Source organism: Microtus ochrogaster, unplaced genomic scaffold, assembly GCF_000317375.1.
Source record: "Microtus ochrogaster isolate Prairie Vole_2 unplaced genomic scaffold, MicOch1.0 UNK8, whole genome shotgun sequence".
Classification (NCBI taxonomy): Eukaryota; Metazoa; Chordata; class Mammalia; order Rodentia; family Cricetidae; genus Microtus; species Microtus ochrogaster.
The window spans coordinates 6,010,681-6,022,540 of NW_004949106.1; the positions used below are offsets into that span (position 1 = coordinate 6,010,681).

General features: G+C 35.2%; 1 pseudogene; it reads left to right on the forward strand.

Annotated features, from left to right (window-relative positions):
* Nucleotides 1-4,334: 4,334 nt before the first annotated feature.
* On the forward strand, nucleotides 4,335-7,526 carry LOC113458199 (annotated as a pseudogene).
* The last annotated feature ends 4,334 nt before the right edge of the window (nucleotides 7,527-11,860 follow it).

An 11,860-nucleotide genomic window follows, 5' to 3' on the forward strand; every position in this document is an offset into this window, starting at 1 on the left:
TGTAATTGTAAAATCAATTACTCCTTCAGAGAAGCTTAATTCAAAGCTCTCCATATCTGCCATACAAAAACCATTCTTCCTGTTTCATTTATTTTACTGGTGTGCTTTGTACTTATTTCTTAATCTTCCCTTTTAATTAAAATACTAGGTACTTAAAAAAGAAGGCTCTTTAAAAAAATAATATAAAATAAAACAGCGCTTTTCTTCCAATGCAGCCAACTCCAATTGCCAAAGAGTGTAGCTTTTACAGGTTTTCAGCAATTCCAGTAAATGCCTAGATTTTCAGTTCCCTTGAGTGTCAACCTGGAAACATACTCATTCAGTCCCCTCTTCCGTCAAGATAGAGATGGATTTGATCAACTTCAGAGAACGCCCCTCTTTTCAGTCAAGGTCAGTTTCACACGCTGCAGGTCAACTGTCTCATTTCTTTGTTGACATATGCAATTTTCTTTGTTCCTAAACTTCAGCTCTGAGTGGAATCCTAAATGGTATACTATGTTAGTTTGTGTGCAGTAAGTCTAATGCTTCTAAGATTGCTCTTTCTTGCTGCACATAAGATAATATTTTTGAATACTATGTACATATCAATTCATCTCTTTTATAATTTAGTACTATTGTAATCATATCATAGATATTGGATATTCTTCTTCCATATTCTTAGGGTTCACTTGCTTATTTAATTTATTTATTTATTTTTGCAGGAAATACCTAAAGATAAACTTCCTAAAGGAATTGCCACATAAACTCTTCTGATGTATGGCTGTTCCAAAGTTGCAAACTTTCCTTTAGCATCTGATGCTGTCAGATTTCAGGAGTAGCCACCCTATGATTCTAGAGTAGTTTCATATTACACTTGGATAGTCGTGTCTTCTTTTTTTCCCCCAACATTCTTCTCTATGAAATGATTACTATGTAACTTGGAAATGGGTGGAATCTTATTGTGTCTCTTCTTATTGAAGGAAAAGGGGATCACTGTATTCTGAATGAAAACCAATTGCTGTATCTATTGATATCTTTGTGTAAATATATCCAGGTAAATATATGGGCATCTATTTCTTCAATTTCATACGTGAAAAATATTTTGTCATACACTAATAGTATTTGCCATTTATTCTTTTGCAAAGTTTCTATATTTTCTTCTTATGAATTGCTGGCTGTGAATGGTGACATTGTACATAGAGTTAATGTACTGATTTTTTTCCTCATGGAAATTCCTATGCCTGTGATTGTTGGTTTTTGTTCAATCTTATTGTTCTTTGTTGTTTACATCTTTATTATTCTTTGTTGTTTATGTTCTCTTTGCTAAAACCTCAAATATTGATCTTCCAAGTTTAAAATATTGGCTGATAATTAAAGCAAAGTATTCCGTCTTGTGATTGGCCTTAAGTTCAATCAGATAGCGGTTGTTGCTTTCATCCACAATATTTGTGTCACTCTTCCACCAACATGTAATCCATACAGCAGGCCCACTGTAGATCACAGGATTTGTAGCTGGATTGGTGGCTATTTTTCTCCTCTGGGACCTTAGAGAGTACCTACCAGTATCATTATTTAGTAGTGGTGAAGGTTCTAGTTAGACACTAGTACACATTCTCCATGTAATATGTAGATACTATGTTTAGCAATGGGGCCTTACCAGCAGGTTGTGGAGAGCAACTAATATCCTTGGCAATAGACAAGATTGTTCACGGTTATCAGTGGGTACCTTTGGCCCACAATGCACCTAGATGCAATTTATTCCTGGCAGTAAAAATTACTCTCAGGGAGGAAAGATGTATATTGTAGATGGAGCAATGTTTCTCTATTATGCCATGACTTCATCTATTTCTTTTCTTTTCTTTTCTTTATGTTTATAATTATATTTATTCCATTTGCATATGCATTTAAGAAGCTTCTACTGAAGAAGTTATATTTTTCATCTCTTACAATCTGTGTGATCCCTATTTGATGATATTTACTGACCCTCAGGTATAGAAAAACATTGTAGATTTCTCAATAGGGATTGGGCACTCCACAGTCCATTGCATTCTGCATTTTAACCAGTTTTGAATTTCTATAATAGCCCATATCTTCTGCAAAAATAAGACTTGATGAGAAGTGAGCTATGCTTACCTTTGGAAGGAAGGGTAAATACTCAAAATACAGTTCAAATTATATTGATTTAGGAGAGTAGCAGTAACTAGATCTCTTGCAGGGTCCTTAACCACACCAGACACAGAAATTTGGCTAGGCTTAGCATATCAGGTGTGAATTCTCTCCTATTGAGAGAAGGCCTTAATCCATGTAGTAAAAGGCTGCTAGTGTGTTCCAGGCCATCCCCTGCTTGTTTGTTTTCCACAGTATTAATTTGGTTACTCAAGAAATTTTAATGTTGCATATGAATTATAATCTATTCTCCATTTCAGTGATGAAAATAGTGAAAGTTTTGATTGGCATGGCATTTAATCTGTAAATTGCTTTTTATTTATATTTTTTAATAATATTAACTATCAATTAATTAGCATGGAAGGTCTTTCCAACTTCTAGTGCCTTCTACAATCATTTTCTTTGGAGATCAAACACTTTCATTGTAGAAGTGTTCTATTTTCTTGGTAAGGTTTATACTGAAATTTTTGTAATTTTGCTTTCAATGTTTTTGTTATTGGTCTATGGAAATCTACTGTTTTTAACATATATTCTATTTTCTCCCACTTTGCTGAAAATTTTGATTATTTCTAAAATTTCTGGGGAATTTTGGATATTTGTTATGTATAAAATTGTATCTTCTTCAAATAAACATATTTTGCTTCTTTTCCTATTTGTGGGCCTTTGTTTCCATCTCTTTTATTATTGCCCTAACTAGTGCATCAATTACTGTCTTATTAGTTATTTTAAGAGGGTAATTTTGTGGTTTTCTTCTTTTGGGATGATATTGGCTCTGAGTTTGTTATGTTGAAGTATATTCTTTATAATCCTCTTTTCTCTAGGACTTGTATCAGGAAGACATGCTGCATTTTATCAATGGTAATTAGCATGATGGTTTCTCTATAACATTTATAAACATGTTATGAAAGGGTAATAAAATAAAACATTACTGAAACCCTCAAAAGAAGTATTCCTTTAACCAACAGAAGTGGATCTGTGCTCTAAATTTGGCCTGAGCGCACACATTATTTTGTAGACTACCAAAATCATTACATACTATTGTCTCTTCCCTCAAGAGTTGATCAAAATGAGCCTGTCAATCACTTGAGCAGAAGATTAAGTCTCAGGGAAATAAATACACCTAAAGACACCTAAGGAATTGGGATGAACAATAATTCCATTTATGAGTTTTATGAGTTGTACTGTCATTGCTGTTGAAGTCCTCTCTTGTTTCAGTTGCTTGCTGGGTTTTATTACTAAGCCTATCTTCTTTTCTTTTTCCTTCATTATATCTAGTTTTCATATATCATCTGAAATCCTTAGCAAATTTCTCTAAATCCTATAGACTCTCTCATAGTCTATGAAGAAGTCTTTATCCTGACTTTTCACAGCTTCTTGAGAATGCAAATTGCTGACCTTTACTCTAAGGCCATTGCTTTTTCTCTTTTTTTTTCCATTACCTTTCTTTGGGGAGCTGTCAAATTCCCAATTTTTATGCCTTCCCTTTTTGTTTCTCTCCAGCTCGTATAAAATAATCTCTGAGTTTCCCTTTGAGTCTGACTTTACATTTTTTTATCAGTCTAAGAACCCACAACAGGGAACATCTACACAGAAATACATATCATTTTTGGAATATTTGACAATGTAGTATTTCTTTTTATTATACCCCTGTACAATTTTTTTACTATTTTCTTTTCTTTTACTTATTTATTTTTATTGTTTTTTAACCTTCTGGAGACATTTTTTTTTTCTGTGAAGTTCTGGCTGTCCTGGAATTCACTGTGTAGACCAGGTTGGCTTCGAACTCACAGAAATATTCCTGACTCTGCCTTCTGAGAGCTGGAATTAAAGTCATGCACCACCACAACTTTGTAATTATCTTTATTTTTAAGATAAATTTACCATAACAAGAATGAAATATATATATGCATTTCTTCTACTTATTTTAAAGAGTTACCTAGTAAAAGGTCCTGAAACTCTTTGTACATTTTGTTTTATAAATTTTTTAAAAATCAGGAGATAGTTTTGCTGTGTTCCTTCTTCCATTCTGTTTTTTTGTCTTTTTTTTCTGTTTTTTAGCAGATAAAGATACTTGGCTATATTGATTACTTTTCCATTTACTGTGCTAAATACTGTGAAAGAACAAATTAAAGAAAGTTTGTTTTTGGCTCAGAGTTCTAAAGCACATTTCGTCATTGCTTGCAAGTATAATGGCAGGGGCTTGTGGCAACTCTAAACATTGTCAGGGAGATGTAAGTATATTTTGCTTTCATATCATTGAATGAAATTTTTATATGTTAATGTTGGTGATAGCAATATCTTTAGTATTGTAGAGATCTCACTTTGGAATCTCGTAGAGTTTCCAGGCATACTGATCTTTATCAAACGAATCCATTCAAGACACAATATTGAGGTGTTAGTGACAATCGCGACCCATCATTATCCTAACTAAAATCTTTAGTTATAATTTTAATTAAATCTGTAATTATAAACTCTGGGACTCGATTCAGTGGAATGGGGCCAGTTTGGGATAAAGGCACCCTGCTTCAGAATGACATTTATCGTCTGTCACATGACAACAAAGCTGTTTTTAAAACAGCGATGAGATTCTAAAGCTTAATTACGCGTAATAGGTACTCGGCAACTCACTGCTTCAATCTTCTTGAAGAAAGCGCACGGTGCCTGGAGTTGTTGACGACGTTGGTATTTGAAATAATTATGTGTTATTTTCAGTTCGGTGATGGATGGTGTATTTTAAACACTCTTGAAGTTGATTTTTTAATGGGTAAATGTAATGATACAGCTTTCACATTATAAAGCTCTCCAAAACTCACAATATGCATAAGGCAAAATTTTAAAGACTCTAACCTATATTTTTAAAGGCTTGGAAGAGAAACTTGAATTCAAATGAGAAGCAAAACATTTTTTTCGCGATTCTGGTTAGCTAAAAAAGTTGATGTGCAGTTTGGCAAGACATTCGGACTATTTCAGTGAATTAAGTTAAAAAAATGAAATAATATTGATTTATTTATGTATTAGAGTTAGCATCCTAATTAAATATATTATTAATTATTAATAATATGTGAAAAAATTAAAATACAATATAGTGAAAACATGCATAAAATGAACATTAATAGATAGGGATTATTTTAACTTTCTTGAGAATATTGAAAGAAACCACTTTCATATCACATTAAAAGTAATGTTATTAAAGGCAAGAGTCACATTTACATACAGGAAATTGAAAACTGGGTCATTTTTAAATATTGACAAATATTTATTTTTGATTGGATTGACATAGAGTACTAACCCTATATGTAAAATATATCATTCATCCTATAGAGGAGACGTCACACACAACTGCTAAATGAAACTTTCATTTCTAAGTTTCATTTCTAAGTAATATAAAAATTACTGCCCAAAAATTTAAGCAAACTATAATTTATATTACAAAAAGAAGATGAAGTTTTTTCCAACAAATTTTATAATTCTAATGAACTATAATTGAAAATTTTTAAAGTTTAAAATATGTTTTAAGGCTGGGGAGTTGTGCCGCATGTCTTTATTCTCTGCATTTGGGAGACAGAAGCAGGTGCATCTTTGAGTTTGAAGCTAGCCTTGTTTGTCTACAGTGCTAGTTTCAGGGCAGTCAGAGCTACACAGAGAAACCCAGTCACAAAAAAAGAAAAAGAAAGTCCTCTAAATAATGTATGGTAATAATGATTTAAAAGTCAATTTTCACCCATAAAAGGAGACATACTTGGAAGAAGAATATTTTCTATTCTCTACTTTGAAAATATTGTTATAGAAAAGGTTTATGCGTGGGCAATGGTGATGTTATATTGCAACATCTCTATCATAAATTGACATAAACTAGTTCATGTCTTTTAGCTTTGAATCCAAAGCAATCAACCTTTCTCTTACTTTCTTGTTTTTTGTTTTTAATAAATCTAGAATTTTTTGGACAAGATTTGTTCTGAGAGCTTTAGAGACCCCTCCTACTTTGACAGGGTTGGAGAAGGAGTGAGGATAAGACAGAGGAAGAGAAAGAAGATAAAGATAGTGGGGAGACTCTTAAGAATGAAAATGTGGGGACAGATGAGGATGACAGGGTCAAAGATTTAAAAAAAAAAAGTCAAGAAGCTTAAGGAGAAAGACATTATTCAGAGAGATTTGAATAAGACTAGGTCAACCCTAGTTTGGAAACCCTGCTGATTTCACTAAGGAGGAATATAGTCAAATCTCCAGTAGCCTGAGCAAAGATGGACAAGTCTAGCTGGCAGTCAAGGTGCTTGTTGTATAAACTGGACTAATTACAAACTGTGCTGGAGATGATGGGGAATAGTGTTCCCCATTGGTCAGTAACTGAGAACTGAATTTCTTCTCTAGGACCTAACTACTCAAATAGACCTGTGCCTGGTAATGATTTCACTTTGCCTTCAAGTCAGAATCCAGCTGGTGGCCATGACAGCAAGCATTCTCGTTGGGAGTCTACTCGTGAGAACCAGCATTCTAAGTTGACTTGGTATTAGGTCTGCTTTCTGTGGAGCTGCCTATAGTGTCTACTCTGTTCCTAGAACTTCAGGAGTATAGCATGGCTCCAGTGTTAGATCTTTGATACTGAGACTTAAGATAACCTTGCCTTGAAATATATAACTGGTTTTTCCTGTTTTGTGTTTTTGTTAGCCACATTATTTTTTTTCAGCATTTTCTGTAGAAGGTCACATCGAATTCTAGACACTGTTTTTCATTCCTTGGCAAACTCCTTTTGACCATTTTAAGAAAAAGAGCAACATCAAACTGCATGGCCCTTGCGTGTTCATCAAGAACAGCTGTGATGAGCCGGTATAGGAATACCTCAGGCAGGTCCCTGATCATCTCCCAGGAAGTCCTTCAGCAGAGCAAGATCTTAAGAGTCATCATCAAAATCATGGTGAAGAAGAGCTGTGAGCTCTTCTCTGAGTTGGCAGAAGACAAAGAAAGTACAAGGAATTCGATGGCGTTCTCTAAGATTTTAAAATTTGAAATCTGTGAAGATTCCTATGGGATCTCTTCTGAGCTCATGACTTTCCGTCAGAGTGTGTGTCTTGCATGAAGGAGACACAGAAGTCCATCTGCTTTGTCACGGATCAGAGCAGAGAGCAGCAGGCCTACTCTGCCTATGTGGAGCATGTGTGGTAGCTGGACTTTGCTGCGGTATATCTTACTGGGTTAATTGATGAGCACTGTGGGCAGCAGCTCAAGATGTTTAATGGAAAAGACCTGGTTTCTGTGACTAAAGAGGGCCTGGACCTACCAAACGATAGGAAGAAAAGAAGAAAATGAAGAAGAGCAAGATAAAGCCTGAAAACCTTTCAAATCTCTTGTACCAGGCTTTTTCATTTAGACTACCAACCAGCTAGTTCCCAAATCATGACACAGAGACCTATTACTAATTTTGAATGCTGAATCCGAGCTTAAGCTTATTTCTAGCTAGCTTTTTTTCTTTAATTTTACCTGCTTTTTCTTCATTTATGTTTTTCCTTGCTGCTTTTTTATTTTTTTTCTGTATGTCTACTCTGTCTAGCCGACTGGTGGCTGTCTGGCTGTCCCTGGCTATTTTCCTCTTTTCCTCCCTCATTCTTTCTTTCTTCTTTTCTTCTTTCATTGTTTCTGAGCCCAGATTTCTCCTCCTATTTCTTTTCTCCACCCAACAGCCCTGCCTAGTCCTCTTTTGCCTAGCTATTGGCTGTTCGTCTTTTTATTAGACCAATTAGGTGCCTTAGGCAGGCAAGATGAAACAGTAACAAAGCTTTTCATAATTAAACAAAACAACAGAAAGAAATGTATCTCATCTTCACATATTTAAAATAATATTCTACAGCATAAACAAATATAACACATACTTGCATAGTTAAAGCAATATTCCATGAAGACCCAGACACTTCACACAGCTCTGATGGGCTACATCAGTCCTGCCCTATCCCATTGTAGAGATGGCAGAAGAGGGTTTAAGTGGTCAGAAATGACAAAATAGTCACAAGCCTGGTGGTGCTGCTCTCTGATATTGCTTTGTCTCCTCTGGTTTCTCTCTTAAGAAGGCCCAGATCCACTCCAACTGCATCTATGCCATGATCAGGCTAGGCCTGGGTGAGTTAGGAGACTTAAGATGTAGGTGGCAAGTCATAGAACTGTCTGGAATATTGACCACTCTCATTGCTAGCTGGCTCAAATCTCATGGCTTTCCTTTTAGTCACTAGTGAAGGGATGAAGGTGGCATCAGAGGAGCCTGGAGCTGCTGTTTCTGATGAGAGTCCCTGGGCATGGGAGCACTGTGGTAGAGATGCCCCTGAGAAGCCCAGGTCCTCTGTAGCTTCCCTGTGGTTTCAGTCAAAGCCTGGATGGGCCTTGACCCATCTGGCTGTATACTCACATCTAAAGAATCTCTTCTGTCATGTCCTTGTGCCATAAGACAGGAAAATCCCTTCCCACAGAATGGGAGGGTTGGGTACTGTGCATTTCGTGTTTTGTTGTTGTTTTCTTTGTTTTGTTTGGAAGTTAAATTAATGCAAAATAAAGAAGGTGCAATTTTATAAAAGCAAGTAATGGCAAGCTACCTTTTTATTTTTTTCTGCAAACCCTTCCATATACCTTCTTCAAATTCAGTGGTCCCCTTTATATTAATTGTTATTACATACATTTACATTTATACATGCATACTCCTAAATATGCTATGTCCCTACAATGATACGTGTATGGATATTTTCAGTGCTGACCATTTGTTATTGGATAAACACCATGGAATGGGTTTTTTCCTGGTGGAGACTATCTTCTTCATAAAGTCTTAGGCAATGGAAAACTGAGAAGAAAAGCTAAAGGGAAAATGACTTGAAGGCTAATAGAGAAATAAAAAGGTTGCAGCAAAAAGACCACTTTGCTTCATCTATAAATGTAGAGGTATGAGAGCTCTCCAGTGATTAAATACTTGAAAGATACAGAGGGTATCCGCTGTGAGTAGGGAATTTTAATTCATAAGCAAGAGAAGAGAGAGATGTGCTCAGGAAGGGCAGGAAGTGAGGTGACAAAGAGCAGCTGGCTGAGAAGACAAGAAGAGAGAGACCTTAGGAGCAGACATTTCTGACACCTTCAACTAAGACTTCTGCAGAACTCTGAAACGATGAGTTAGTTCTTGCTGTTTTGTGATGCCAGTTCTTCCAGAGCCGTAGAGCCATGACAATATCTGTTGCACTCTGCTTTCCTGTGATGGCTGCTGTTGAGAACGTGCACTGTCAATGACATGACTTGGATCCTGTGAACTACAAGATGCTTCAGCAGTCTCAATGGAAACTAATCAAATGGCACAGTGCCATTCTGCCTGGAAAGCAGTATGATGTGTCATAAGATACAGTGGACTCATATGGTGATTTCCAGAGTGAATATACAGCCAAGACAGTTATATATAAGCTCATAAAAAATCATGAAATAGTAATGAAATCTATTAAAGAATTGGAAATATTTGTAGAAAGACCAAAAATTTCATTCTGTTCTTAAAGCCCCATTTTGTAATTCTTTGAGCAAATCCTGTTTTAATTACAGGGAGCGATTAATATTACCAAAATGTCAAATAAAACTTTTTGCTAATTTCTTTTTAATTAACTTTCAGAAACAACCCTTTGTGTGCTACATTAATCCTGTAATGCTGTCAGCATTCACATGTGTCTGTTGATGCCCTAAGAGTTAACCACCCTAATGGAATTTAGTAACTAATTCTAAACTAATGTACCTCAATATAACTGTCAGTGTTAGGAAAAATGTCTCTCAGCTTTCAACATGAATCATTTCAAAATTCACTACTATGTATTATATGGACTCGTGTGGCTTTAAATTGACTCACATGTTACAATCGATTCTGTGCTTCTTAAATCAAATTCAAACATTTCCACGATAGCACAGACAATTCCCACATGTGCATCTGTGATCCACCCAGTCTGTTGTCGGCCTCTTGTATTAGTATTGCACGCCTGGTACTTAGTGATTCACTCCTGTTGTATGTCATTCACTAAAATTGTTAAAACAAACAGAAAACAAAAAACAAATAAACAAACAAAATGTCTTGCTGTCATGAAACTATTTCTTTTCACTTCCAGGCACTGGTTCAAAATACATTGTACTTAATTGTCCTAATTTTCCAGGTACTTCAAGGCTGGAATTTTTCTCACACTGTCCTCATTAATGATGCTTTGACAATAGTGATGGAAATTGATCAAGTTTATTGTATAATCCTTTTAGGAATGCAAGCTTGCTTGTTTGCATTTTTTTTATGAAAATGTTTGTAAAATCAGTTTTAGAGAGGAAATCTACAGTGAAATATCACTTTTAGCATGTCATAGAAGGGTGTATATCATCTTTGGTTGGTGAGTATTGCTCTTGAGAGCAGTTTTCGATACAGAATGATTCTTCCATTTCTGTCTTTGTGTACGTTGCATTTTGGAAGGAAGTGGTGATAACTACCCCACATTTGGGTGCAGAGTCATTCTTAACCTGTTTAGAATGAACTGTGAAGAAATCTTTTCAAAGTTCTTCTGCAAGGGACATTTTTATCAACCGCGGCATTTATTAATTTAAGCAATCATCTTTCTACATGAATATGCAATCACAAATCTGTTTTGTAGACTTTTGGCTGCAACCTAACACTACTGTGTAATTAGTCTCTGGCTCGAATTACTGCAGGTTTAAAATTAGGCATTTTTATTAAGCTACCCACTGTCCTCTTTGCTCTAGCACACATGGTTACTGATTGAAGTATTGTTATTATTTTGTTGTTGCATTTCCTCACTTTGTGGTGTTATGAAGTATCCCGTGCTCAGATACTTTGTCTTAAGGCATTCCTCGTACCACCCAGTATTTAGATAACTTGACCTTTCAGTTGGGGGGGTTCATGTGGAAGAAATGTTCTTTTCTTCTATGTATTCTTGTTGCTGTTATGACACTTTTTCAAAGTCCTTCCAGATGACAGATAAAGAAAATACTTAGAATACTTAGTGTATATATTCCATTATGTCGTGCACAAAATTATTTGTATTGTATATAAAGGTAATCATGAACTGATGTCTCCAGTCCTAATCCCACATCTGTCTAATTTTTGTATTATCATTCTAACAATAAGAAATGGGCTCTTATATTATGCATTTAAACTATTTAACTCAAGTAAATGTATATACATATGTGCATCAGGATTATTTAAGGATTATTTACACAAAGACCTTGAGGGGAAGTATCCCATACTTAATGTGCAGTTCCTTTAGATAGACCAAAGACTCTCAAGTTCAAGGCCAAAGATGATCTCACCAAGTACTTCATTCACTTTCAGGGAAATTTTTCACATATTATGATACAGCTACAATTTCTGTCAAATTCTGCATACTTCTAATGGGCCTCAAATACTGAAAATGTTTAATTTTTATATAAAATACATAATTTAAATGGAAATTTCTACCATAGTGCTGTCTTCAAAGGTGAATTCTATTCAAAATTTAGGGAATAAATTAAATAAAATGAATACTATCACTTAAAGATTTAAAAAAGAAAACACCCCAATTCATTTCAAAAGGTTCAGTAAATATAAAATACAAATTAGGGAATGACTTTTCTTGGGGAGATGTGGACAAACATCTACCCAGATGGATGGAGCAGTTCATTCCAAGCCTAACCTGTGAACCAGTAAATAAGTTGGAGTTGCTTACGAGTTTAGAAGTGA